This window comes from Mesoplodon bidens (assembly GCF_964165515.1).
Source record: "Mesoplodon bidens genome assembly, chromosome: 17".
In the NCBI taxonomy this organism is placed as follows: domain Eukaryota; kingdom Metazoa; phylum Chordata; class Mammalia; order Artiodactyla; family Ziphiidae; genus Mesoplodon; species Mesoplodon bidens.
Window position 1 is genome coordinate 30,489,429 of NC_138174.1, and position 13,635 is coordinate 30,503,063.

The following is a 13,635-nucleotide window of genomic DNA, read 5'->3' on the forward strand; positions in this document are numbered from 1 at the left end:
TTTAATATGTTTTGGTGTGAGGGCTGTTTTTAGTATAGATTTCTGCCACCTCTTTTCTCAGTGTATGCTAGCCGTTATCCTCTTGTTAGGAGGTGTGACTAATGTGGTGACCAGAGCCTGCAATGGATATTGAGCAGGGTCTCCCTTTTGCTCTGTGGTTGTCACTGTCTTATCAGAGGTGGCGTCTGTTCCCTAGTTGTTGGAGTAGAGGCCCCCAGTTCTGTTTCTTAGCTGTGTTTCTGATCAGTGGTGCAAGATAGGTGGAACTGGAGCACACTCACTTGGAGGGAAGCCACTGAGTATTCCTCCTCTGGAGCTGTTCACCTATGGGTATGCTCTCTTTTGTAACCTACCACCCCTTGTACAAGCTCTCAGATTACACTGCTGTTGCCACTGCTTTCAGGCCCACCTTAACTGTGGGTATGTCAACAATTGGCCCTGTTGTCTCTCAGACGTTTTTACCAGGCCACCAGTGTAGATCCACTGAAGTCAGGTCCCAGAATTGCAGTAATCATGGGTCTGGACTCCCTGTGGGTGGTGTTGGAGCAGCTCACCTGGCCTAAGCCCTGTATGTATGTGTCCACAAAGGTTACAGCTGCTAAAACCATACCTATCTTTGCTGCAGGATCACCCATTGCCTATTCATTCAGATGTTCTGTAGGCTCTGCTTTATAAAGCCAGGTGTGGAGGTGTTGATTCAGTTTGTGTAGCTGTGAGGAGAGATTTCACCTTTTCTTCCTCAGTTGCATACCCCCTGGGGTCAGTTGTGGTTTCAGCCCCATCTCTGCCTGTGGGCCACTCACAGGGGTGTGCTCCCAAGGCTGCCCTGGTACACATGAGTTTGCCCAGTGAGGAGGGGCCACAGAGGCAGTGGCAGTCAGAGTTGCGAGAAAGCTGGCCCGTGTGGTGATGAGTCACATGGGTTAGCCATTGGCCATGGGCACAAGACAGCTAGTCCCAGTGAGAGCCCTTCTTAGTGCCCTGGCAGGCAGCGGCCAGCATTTGGGGAGAGAGGTTTCAATGGCAGCCTCTCCCCTTACACATCACTTAACAATGGTGCTTTGTTTCTATGGCGGTCTAGGTTTCCTCCATGAGCATTCCCAGTTGCAGATTTCTTCATTCCCATCCCCACATGCTGTCTCCTCACAGCCAACAGCAGTCCTCTCCCTGGGTTTGCTCTCCAAACCCCACATTCCTGCTCCCAGCCACATCTGCAGCAATGGTCACTTGTCTCAGGCTGGGGCACACAGGGTTGTGGCATGAACCATCTGTGTAGGTCTCACTCTCTCCTGCCTGCCAGAGACTGGTTGCTGTGCTCTTCTCTGAGAGCCCCTGAAGCTCCCCTTCTACCCCAACTGATCTCCCTGCCAGAGAAGGGTCTTCCCCAGATATGGCAACCTCCCCTGTCCTTCATCTGCTCCCTCCCTCACAGGGGTGCAGGTTTCATCCTGCTTTCTCTCCTCTTCCTTTTCCTTTCTTCTCTCTCTCATCCTACCCTGTTACATGGGGATCTTTCTTGTCCTTTTAGGTGTCCGAGGTCCTCTGCTAGTGTTCAGCTGGTGCTCTGTGAGAATTGTTCCATTTGTAGATGTATTCCTGATGCATTTGCGGGGAAAAATGAACTCTATGTTCTCCTACTCCTCCGCCAACATAACTCCTTGTGTATAGTCTTTTTAGGTTGCCTTGTTTCACTTAGTATTATGAATTTAAATTTTCCCCACATATTTCCATAGCTTGATAGTTTATTTCATTTTAGTGGAAAGAATATTCCATTGTCTGAATGTGCTGTATTTGTTTGTCCATTCAACTATTGAAGGACTTCATGGTTACTCAAGTTTTGACAATAGTGAATAAACCTGATATAAACACCTGTGTGCAAGATTTTGTGTAGAAGTAAGTTTTCAACTTCTTTGGATATGTACCAAGAAGTGCTATTGCTGGATTGTGTGGTATGAGTTTGCTTGGTTTTGTATGAAACCCTCAAACAATCCTCTAGAGGACTAGTCCTCTAGAGTGGCTGTATTATTTGGCATTTCCACTAGCAGTGACTGAAATTCCTGTTGCTCCACGTCCTCACCAGCAGTTGATGTAGTCAGTGTTGCAGATTTTAGTCATCTTAATACTGTGGGTAGTTGTTTCTTATTGTTGTTTTCATTTTTATTTCCCTTATGACATATGATGTGGAGCATCTTTTCATGTGTGTCTTCTTTGGTGATGTGTTTATTATTATCTGTCCCATATTTTAATTGAGTTCTTTCTTTTCTTCTTGTTGACTTTTAAGTGTTCTTGTATATTTTGGCTCACAATTCTTTATCAGGTGTGTCGTTTGCAAATATATTCTCCAATTCTGTGGTTTGTCTTCTCATACTCTGAAATCTTTCACAGAGAAGATGTTTTTAATTTTAATGAAATCTACCTTATTAATTATTCCTTTCATAGATTGTGCCCTTGATATCTCTAAAACGTTACTGCTATACCAAAGGTCATCCAGGTTTTCTTATTTTTCTGAGTTTTATAGATTTTGTTTGTTTTTTTGTTTTTGTTTTTGCTTTTTTTACAGTATGCGGGCCTCTCACTTTTGTGGCCTCTCCCGTTGCAGAGCACAGGCTCCGGATGCACAGGGCCTGCAGCCATGGCTCATGTGCCCAGCCGCTCCGTAGCATGTGGGATCCTCCCAGACCGGGACACGAACCCAAGTCCCCTGTATCGGCAGGTGGACTCTCAAGCACTGCGCCACCAGGGAAGCCCTATAGTTTTTCATTTTATATTTAGATCTGTGACCCTCTTCAATGAATTTTTGTGAAGCATATAATATCTGTCTAGATTCATTTTTTTTTTTTGCAAGTGAATTTCCAGTTTTTCAGCACCATTTGTTGAAAAGACTCTCTTTGCTCAATTCTCTTACCTTTGGTCCTTTGTCAAAGACCAGTTGACTATATTTATATGGACCTATTGCTGGGATTTCTATTCTATTCCATTGATCTATCTGCCTATTCTTTTTGCTAATACTACACTATCTTGATTATTGTAGCTTTTTTTATATTAAGTTTTGAAATCAGATGGCATCAGTCCTTCACCTTTGTTCTCTTTCAATATTGACTAATCTGTGTCTTTTGTCTCTCCATATAAACTGTAGAGTCAGTTTGTCACTATCCACAAAATAACCTGCTGAGATTTTGATTCTGATTACATTGAGTTTATGGATTAAGTTGGAAGGAACTGACACTTTAACAATATTGAGACTTCCTATCTATGAATATGGAATACCTCTTCATTTATTTATATCTTATTTGATTTCATTCATCAGTTTTGTGTTTTTTCTCATATATGTCTTGTACATATTTTGTTAGATTTATATCTAAGTAATTTTAGAAGGAACTAATGTAAATGGTATTGTATTTTTAATTTCAAATTCCTGTATCCTGCAACTTTTTAAAATAACTTATTAGTTCCAGGATTTTTTTGTCTATTGCTTTGGATTTTCTATATAAATAATCATGTCTTGTATGAGCAAAGATGGTTTTATATTTGCCTGTCCAATCTGTGTAACTTTTATTTTCTGTTTTTTTGGTTTACTGCATTAGCAAGAACTTCTAGTAGGACTTTGAAAAGCAGTGGTGAGTGGGGACATTCTTGCCTTGTACCTGATATTAGTGGGAAAGAGTGCAGCATCTCAGCTTTAAGTATGATGTTAGTTATATGGTTTTTGTAGATAGTCTTTATCAGGTTGTGGAAGTTCCCCTTTATTCCTACTTTATTCCTATTTCAGGGACCCATTGAACTTGCTGACTGTACTTTGTATGTGTGCTGAAGCTGTTTGTTTTTAGTGTTGTAAATAAAGTCTTATTGGGGAAAAACATAGAGCAATTTGTTGTCATCTTATTTGGCTTATGAATAAATGAATTCTTAAAAGATTTTTTTGCATTTGAATTATTATTTGGCTTCTTTAGTTCTAAGTGAACTAATTTAATGGAATGTGACTTTTCTCTTGAGTTTAATCTTACTTCTACATAACATCTGTTCTCTTTCTTCCCATTTTTTCACCTAAATGAACAGTACTGTTTAGCACAAACATGTTTTTCTACTTTGTTATCACTAGCGCACAGTATTGATAGAAGGGTATTAAATATAAGGTTGTGTGGGAATGAGATCTGGTGGTGGATTATCGGTAGACTTGTACCTGGGAACCTGACTAGATATGAATCACAGGAGTCATTTAGGATTAGTTACCACGAAAATAATTATTTTGAAAGAGTAGTGAAACAAAGATAAATTTTTGCCCATGTTCCCACTAATACCCACAACCCCACTCCCATGTAAGATTTATTACTGGTCAAAATTGTTGTTAGTGGAGGGGTGAAAGCAACCTCTCTTCATATAATAGTTCTTATGGTGTTAAGGAAACCAGTATCAATGAAACACGAAGTATTTTTATTTATTTATTTATTTATTTATTTATTTATTTATTTTTGTGATACATAGGCCTCTCACTGTTGTGGCCTCTCCCGTTGTGGAGCACAGGCTCTGGATGTGCAGGTTCAGTGACCATGGCTCACGGGCCTAGCCACTCCACGGCATGTGGGATCTTCCCAGACCGGAGCACGAACACGTGTCCCCTGCATCAGCAGGAGGACTCTCAACCACTGTGCCACTGGGAAAGCCCCATGCACTATTTTTAAATGGGATTTCAACAACAGTTTTTTGGAATCAGGCTCCCAGACTTCAGACTACACTACAGTGCTACAGTAATCAAGTCATTATGGTACTAGCACAAAAACAAAAATATAGATCAATGGAACAAGATAGAAAGCCCAAAGATAAACCCACACACATATGGTCACCTTATTTTTGATAAAGGAGGCAAGAATATACAATGGAAAAAAGATAGACTCTTCAATAGGTGGTGCTGGGAAAACTGGACAGCTATATGTAAAAGAATGAAATTAGAACACTCCCTAGCACCACACACAAAAATAAACTCAAAATGGATTAAAGACCAAAATGTAAGGTCAGACACTATAAAACTCTTAGAGGAAAACATAGAACACTCTATGACGTAAATTACAGCAAGATCCTTTTGACCCACCTGCTAAAGAAATGGATATAAAAACAAAAATAAATAAATGGGACCCAATGAAACTTAAAAGCTTTTGCACAGCAAAGGAAACCATAAACAAGATGAAAAGACAACCCTAAGAAAGGGAGAAAATATTTGCCAATGAAGAAAATGACTAAGGATTAATCTCCAAAATTTACAAGCCACTCATGCAGCTCAATATCAAAAAAGCTAAAAACCCAATCCAAAAATGGGCAGAAGACCTAAATAGACATGTTTTCCAAAGAAGATATACAGATTGCCAACAAACACATGAACAGATGCTCAATAACACTAATCATTAGAGAAATGCAAATCAAAATTACAATGAGGTATTTTTGATTTGCACACACCATCTTCCTCACACCAGTCAGAATGGCCTTCATAAAAAATCTACAAACATTAAATACTGGAGAGGGTGTGGAGAAAAGGAAACCCTCTTGCACTGTTGGTGGGAATGTAAATTGATACAGCCACTATGGAGAACAATATGGAGGTCCCTTAAAATACTAAATATAGAACTACCATATGACCCAGAAATCCCACTACTGGGTATATACCCTTAGAAAACCACCATAACTCAAAAAGGGTCATGTACCACAATGTTCATTACAGCCTATGTACAATAGCCAGGACATGGAAGCAAGCTAAGTGTTCATCGACAGATGAATGGATAAAGAAGATGTGGCACATATATACAATGGAATATTACTTGCCATAAAATGAAACGAAATTGATTTATTTGTAGTGAGGCGGATGGACCTAGAGTCTGCCATACAGAGTGAAACAAGTCAGAAAGAGAAAAACAAATACCATATGCTAACATATATATGGAATGTATTTTGAAACAATGGTTCTGAAGAACCTAGGGGCAGGACAGGAATAAAGATGCAGACATAGAGAATGGACTTGTGGACATGGGGAGGGAGAAGTGTAAGCTGGGACAAAGTGAGAGAACGGGATAGACATATATACACTACCAAATGTAAAATAGATAGCTAGTGGTAAGCAGTCACATAGCACAGGGAGCTCAGTTCGGTGCTTTGTGACTACCTAGAGGAGTGAGATAGGGAGGGTGGGAGGGAGACACAAGAAGGAAAAGATATGGTGTTATATGTATATGTATAGCTGATTCACATTGTTAAAAAGCAGAAACTAACAAACACACCATTATAAAGCAATTATACCCCAATAAAAATGTTTAAAAAAATAAATAAATACCAAAGAAACACAAGTGAACAAGACAAAATTGGCCAATAAATACCTATTTTGAAGTCAGACAGAAAAAGAGAAATATCGTATGATATCACTTATATGCAGAATCTAAAAAGAAATGATAACAATGAACTTATTTCCAAAGTAGAAACAGACCCATAGACCTAGAGAATGAACTTATGGTTACCAGGGGGGAAAGGTAGGGGGAAGGGATATAGTTAGGGAGTTTGGGATTGACATATACACAGTGCTATATTTAAAATGGTTAACTAACAAGGACCTACTGTATAGCACAGGGAACTCTGCTCAATGTTGTGTGGCAGCCTGGATGAGAGGGGAGTTTGGGGGAGAATTGATACATGTATATATATGGCTGAGTCCCTTTGCTGTGTACATGAAACTATCACAACATTGTTAATCATCTCTACTTCAATATAAAATAAAAAGTTAAAAAAAAACCCATAACCATTTGAAAACATTTCAGCAAATATGAATAACTTGATATTTAAATGGTCTTTGCCCTGGTAGATACATTTCCACAAGTCATACACACACTGTGGAGCATAAGAAAGTTCAATGGCTTGTCTCAATGTGAACGTGAATTTGCACCTTCACATGGACAAACTGAATAACCGCATAAAAATTCAATTCTTTCTCCTAAAGACTCAATCACAGTTTTATATCTATGTTTTATTTTCTGTTTTAGAAGAGGGATACATAAATCCTGTTTTTTGTTTCCATGTCATTGAAGTGTAATTGATTATTGGATTTAGTAAGAATAATTTATTTAACTAATGGAACTCCTAATAAATATTGTTGTATTAAGTCATTTCACTGAATCCTAGTGGATTCGTTAACCACTAATTTTCTGTTTTTTTTTTTTTTTCTGGTTTGCTTACTTTGGAAAAGATTTGGCCATCTTTCTAAAGCTGTGTTATGAAGGTAATGGATGATAGCAGCACCTGAACTGTTACTGCTCTGAGAAGGTGAAGTCAGCAAGAGGGATGGACACAGAATCAGGATTTCAGCTGCAACTGTGCTCTCTGGAGAGGATTTAACTTCACATTCCAGATGTGGGTTTCAGAGACCTAGGGAATGTCATGAAGTTGGAATAAATGCTGCCAAATAGCAATCAATATATTTTTGGTTATGTAACTGCCTCTATTTTGACATTTAGGGACCATTTTGGAATATATTTAGCAATATTAAAGTTGTGTTGCTTTTTCTTACTTTTTTTTCTTGTAATTGATGGAGGGCTTTTTGAGGATGCTAAATAAATTTACTAGAGAATGGGCTTGAGGACACGGGGAGAGGGAAGGGCAACCTGGGACAAAGTGAGAGAGTAACATGTACATATATACACTACCAAATGTAAAACCGATAGCTAGTGGGAAGCAGCTGCATAGCACAGGGAGATCAGCTCTGTGTATGTATGTATATGTATAGCTGATTCATTTTGTTATAAAGCAGAAAGTAACACACCATTGTAAAGCCATTATACTCCAATAAAGATGTTAAAAAAATACTAAAATCCACTGACAACATGAGTATGACTAAATTAATACACAAGTATGTAAGGCTGAAAGGGTTTTTTATTCTTAACCTATTTGTTTATTGTGATCTTAAAAATAAATATTTGGAGAAGGTGTTGTGTTGCTCAGTATCATCCATTGATTGTTGACAGTCCTTTTGTATCAGAAACACTCTGAATAACAGGTCATTTACTTTTGTTATAAAAGTGAGTCATTCTATTTGCCTCAAAATGGAATCCATAGCTTCTTAAAGCAGTAGAAATCTGATTCCCAGAACATCAGTAATAACTGAGACTTGTAATATATATTATTGTTAAATGTATTTGTAAATGGATGATATTGAAGAGGGTTTAAACATAGCAGCAGTTAAGTGACAAAAATGAGCAATAGAACTAGGCAAGACAAATATGTAAAGATCTAAATACTATGGGTCAGGAAATTTAGCAAAACTCTATTAGAGAAACCAAAAGATCAGAATTTTAAATATGTTCTTAAAGTATTTAGGTGCAAGGATTCTGAAGCAAATTGCTTTGGTTCAAATCCTGGGACCTCCAATTTCTTAACCGTGTGACCTTAACTGGGCAAATTACTTAACCTGTCTGTAATTCATTTCCCTACTGCAACATGTTTCAGTAGAGAGTTTTTGAACATTGTATGAGTTAATATGTGTAAAGCACTTAAAAAAGGGCCTGCTTCATGTAAGTATTATGTCAGTATTGGATATTTGTATTGTCATTCTTTTTCTGCATATAGAGAATGAGAATTCTTTTGGACTATGAGATCCTTTGGGCATTGGGTCCCATGGGTGAACAATACTGCTGTTTTTTCTTGTTTTTTCTCACTACACTGTCTTCCCAGCATGATCAATGAAGATCACATCTGCAGCCATCTTGAGACAATCCTAGAATAAGATTTCCAGTTCCAGAAGTTATATAATGTTTTCCATGTTTTGACATATAATATGTTTAACTATTGTAGTGTTGTTTATCTGTTTATCTTCAGGTTATCTGAAAGCCTCAGGGTCGCTGGTATAAGGAGTGGTACAGGATCAATTAATGGATCTACATGAAAAACATATCTATTAGTACTGATGAGAAAATTAGTACAGACATTTCTATTAGAAAACATTTTTATTTATATTGGGAATTGAGATATGAGAGTGAAGGCATTGTAACATAAGTTTAAATAAAAGATCAGAATCAAAGGCACAGGGACTTGGAATTCCATTTCTAACCAGTAGAGGCTCAAGGTCTGGGTTTCTAAGATATGGATGATAGCGTTGGAGCAGATCAAGACTACAGTTTTAAAATGAGTTAACCTTTGCCAAACTAATGCTGTGTGAGATCCTGTGAATAAAAAGAGCACTTGGAAGAGACCTGTGCTGGCTTTGGAAATTTTCCTTTAGTAAAGCTTAGGTAAGGATAATAAAAGACTACTTAGCCTAGTTAAGCAATACCCATAACTTCTATGGAAAATTCCAAATCCTCCCTATCTTTGTAAATTTGCAACCATCTGGAGAAGCAATTCAAGTACCAGCTACAGGGAAATCAGAGAGAATTCCTTTTACTCTCTCTCTCTCTCTCACACACATGCACACACACACACAAACACACACACACACACACAATCACACTCTCTCTCTTAAAGGTAAAAGATAAATCAGTAAGAAATCTGATGCCCAGAGTTTTGCATAACCAGAATCTCATAGATCACTATTTAGAATGCAACTCTGCAAATTCCCAGGCGTCTGTTCCAGGACATGAAACTACATGCTTTTTCACAATTCTTTTGTGTGACATTAAAGTAATATTTGCGAAGTATAAGAGTAGCAAGTATAAATGGCATTTACAAAGATTTAAATAATTTTAAATATAATTTCTCTGTTGATAATAGTTTGGGAGACAATCATAGTGTGTCTATAAAAAAACTCATTTCCATTGAACTATTTATTTTAATTTACTTTAATTTGATTTGAAGGATTTGCCCCCACAGCACATAATTAAATCTTAATCAAAATAGGAATAAACATTATTAATTAAGTTCCTGCATTAATATGCCAAAACAGTTTAAAATGTTTTTTTCACTTTAACATGCAGTATTTCTCTATAATGATTTGATTCCAATGGGCACAAAATTTTGAATATTACCTCTTATGTGAAACTGTCATTCAATTCTGAACTAAGATATCATTGATTCCATTAGATTTTCTGTAAAATAATGATGGACTGATATGGCTATAGAATTGCTTTTGATGCGATTAGTTGTCTATGCATCTTACTATTTTATTTCAAGCCAAAAGTCACACTTTAAAAGAACATCTAAAGCAAACAAATTAAAATATTTACAATTTTAGAGTCTAGATGGTGATTATGTGGTTATTCACTGTACATTTCTGTCAAATTTGCAGTATGTTCATAATGTTTATAATAAAATATTGGAAAAAAGCCTCATATAGATAGATAGTTATCAAGGTATGGCACCCTCTACATCAGTACACAGACTGATGTTCATTGGCTTCTGGGATGCTTTTAACTGATACATTTTTACCTCTGTTAAAATCACAGATAACATTAGAATCACTGATCAATGAGTAATATTTTCTTTTCTCTTAATACAATGCTAATTATCATTTAGTTTATAATAAATAATGCGTAGAGTAAATTTAAATTCATGACTGTTTTAGTCTTTGGCACTGACTATTTTTTTAATACATTTATTTATTTTATTTATTTATTTTTGGCTGTGTTGGGTCTTCGTTGCTGCATGTGGGCTTTCTCTAGTTGCTGTGAGTGAGGGCTACTCTTTGTTGTAATGTGTGGGCTTCTCATTGTTTAACTTGTTTTGGAACACTGGCTCTAGGTGCATGGGTTTCAGTAGTCCTGGCATGCAGGTTCAGTAGTTGTGGCTTGCGGCCTCTAGAGCACTGGCTCAGTAGTTGTGGCACACTGGCTTAGTTGCTCCGTGGCATGTGGGATTTTCCTGGACCAGGAATTGAACCCGTGTCCCCTGCATTGACAGGAGGATTTTCAATCACTGTGCAATCAGGGAAGCCCTGGCACTGACTCTTTGAGTTACTTTATTTGTCAGAATTTTAAACTCAAGACAGGATATTTAAGTATTCAAGTAAATATTTAAATATCAGTATATTTAAAACCTTTTATATTATGTGGTACATAGTAGACTCATCATCAGTAAATGTCTGATGAAAGGAGAAAAAAAAGAAGCAAGAAAGAAGAAAAAGAAAGAAAGAAAGAAAAAACTGTTATTTGCTTTGGCCAGTGTCCAGCTATGGAACTAAAGTCCCTTTGTTAATTACCTCTCAATATAAGGTACTATGGAAAATCAAATCTAAAGAGAAAGTGTTTTCTTAGTTTCTTAATTCCATTCAACTCTCTTGTCTTCCCTCGTGCTTTTCTCATATGTTTCCCTAATTCAGAGATAAAATGGAATATCATTAGTGAGCTAACATTTATGAAACAAGGGGGCAGTGGGTGGTAGGGAGAGGAAGGTATCAGTAGGAATCCCTAGTGCCTTGTAGTGTGAATTGAGTCCTTGAATAGTTATGCAAACAATAAGTTTCAGTGAAGTGAAGCATTTCAGAATTAAATCTATTAATTATTTTTCATGTTGTTTAAAAGTGTTTTCAAATGACTTTCTACCTGCCTTGCCCAATATGTAGTCCCTTAAATAAGACAGCTTGCCTTAAATTGAACACATTTAAATTTAAACCAATGCAGCCAATTGTATACATCAAGTCCTATGGGTAAGATGTAGCACTGTATGTTGTGAAAAAATGTAATGGGAAGAAAAATCAAGTTTCTGATTATATTATTATCATTTTAGAGATAATGGTAAATGGTTAAAGAACAAAAAAAATAATTCACCTTCAGCTGGCAGGCATCTTTTATAATAATTAGAAGGAAGGAATAGAAAGAGGTGGGCATTGTTTGCCTACCTTACTAATAGCCATCTGTGTCCTCAGGATTGACCCTCACCTCTCCACTCCACTGCCCACATCGTTTCTTGTTCTGCTTTTGTCTAGTTGTAAAACAAATTAAAATCCTCAGCTATGAATGCTGTGGTTGGCAGAGTTAGAGCAGTGATATAGTTCAAAGAACCCCATCTGGCAAGCAAGCTCCAAAAACAAAAATAAAACCTTTTTTCCAGTTCACAGAAGTCCAGAGAGGGAGATTAATTAAAGTCAAAGGAGACAACACACACACACACACACACACACACACACCCCACTTCCTAGTATTGTCAGGATGATGATTTATTTTCTACCCTCTGCATACAAAGTCTTTCTCCTTCACGGTATGCTCTTTGATAAACCAATAGTCTCTTCACGTAAAATTCAAAATATTATAATATTTATGAATAAATCTCCTTGCTGAACCCATATTTCAGGAATTCTAAAAGACCTGACTGTATAAATTCTGTCACATTTACATATTATGTTTCTTCTCATCCAGTTTTAACTTTGGCACAGTCATTAATCTTTGGGGTTGGGTTTATTTTCACTTAAGGCTTAACATTTTTCCTGGTCTATTGACACAGTGTACCATTTGCTAACCACATCGTCCCCTTTGAGCTCCTCACATACTTATTTAAATGGCATGGATAATGCTATATTTCTCCCATATGATGAGGTAATTTACATAAGCATCCTCAGGGGTCTCTGAAGTTCTTGGTGAACATAACATTGTCCAAGATAATAGGATGCCTAGACAATGCTTTGTCCTTTGAATCCTGACTTTTCCTTGTGGTTTCAGGATCTCTTTAGAAGAGGCTGAACTTTCTTTTAGGTTTTTGTTTCTGTGAGGAAGAAAAAAAATGCAAAATCAAAGCTCTATAGTGTGCTTTCAATTCTAACATTTTAACAGATACTAAAAGCGAAAGAACTAAGCTATCTCTGAAGTATTGTTGGTTCGATGGCTAGGGAGGAGGGAAAACCTGCTGCTCTGTGGTGGAAAAAAAGAAATTCACGGATCTTTTGTGTTGAGTGAAATAACATAGCCTTTACTTGTTCTCCTACACAGCTGGCAAAAATGACTTTCTTCCCTTATTTCTTTCCTCTTCTCTTTACTTACTGCACCTTATTGGCTCATTTGCTCAGTGGGAGAAAGAGTAGGTGTAATGCAAATTGTCTGATATATTGAGGAGGAAATTCTGAGGGTAAACACCTGTATTCTGTAAGGTGATTTCCTATCACCAAATGATACAAAACTGGGCAGGATAATTCCAGTTGGAGAAATATGTTTCCATTGTTAAGTTATATGATTTCAGAATTGAAATGGTAATTTAGTAGCATATGACTTAACATATTAATTTGAGTTTTTTGTGTTTTTTTGCACTTGCTTTGATTTAGGCTTTATTTTAATTTTAAAATATTAAGATATTGTCAAAGTATACATTATGTTTTTACTCCTGATATTTCTAGTTTAAGTCTGCAGTAACAACTGCAAAACTATGAGGACGTTTCAACTCACAAAAACATCTGGTACACCTCAAATTATTTGCCAGCACCTCAGATTTTCCTGTCAGCATCACAACATGGGTTAACATCATGGATCAATTAAAGTTCAATTTACTGCCACAGTATATCATATGAATACTATCAAGATGCCTGTGGTTTTAGAAGCAAATTAGTAGCTCAGAATGTTAGGAAATTAAAAAAAAAATTCCTTTTCTTTTTTCCTTCTAGTTTTTCAGTTTGAAATGAAAGCAGACTATTTTTCAGAAGTGAACAAAGCTTTAATATGTTTTGATAACTAATGGAGTGTAACATGATCT